Genomic DNA, 586 nt, shown 5'->3' on the forward strand with positions numbered 1-586 from the left:
GGTTGTCTCACAATGTAATACAAATCCTAAAAATTGCTAAGATGCATAGAATCATACTCACACATTAAAATGCATGCTTAAACAACAATAAAAAATAAATTATACTAATTTACATATTTTCTCAAATTTAATATAAAAATATTAAGCGACATTCATTAAAATCTTGTTAAATTTTTCAAAACAGTAGTTTACAACTGTACTAAATGTTCCTAGATTTTAGGAAGATAGAGGTTGAAGTGTGATTTTTTTTTTCATTGCCTCCATCTGAGGTAACAGCAGACACTAGTTTTCTTGACATGGTTCAGTAATTTTGGCACTTCACTCCTTTCAGAGCAATTTAAACACGCTTTTAAATAGATGTATGTGGCCTATTAATAGACCTCATTTCCTTACTCATGACTTCAAATGAAATTATGTATTTGCTCCCTAATGTTAAAAAGGTCTCAAAGATATTTTCACAAGTTCACATATTTAAAAGAAAAGTCCGATTGTACACACCAGAGATAAATTCTTTGAGAGGATTACCAATTGAAGGTTTGCATTTTGTGACCTCTTTAGTACTAACAGATGTTCAAAAGTAAATTGG

Source organism: Rhinolophus hipposideros (assembly GCF_964194185.1).
Source record: "Rhinolophus hipposideros genome assembly, chromosome: 8".
Classification (NCBI taxonomy): Eukaryota; Metazoa; Chordata; class Mammalia; order Chiroptera; family Rhinolophidae; genus Rhinolophus; species Rhinolophus hipposideros.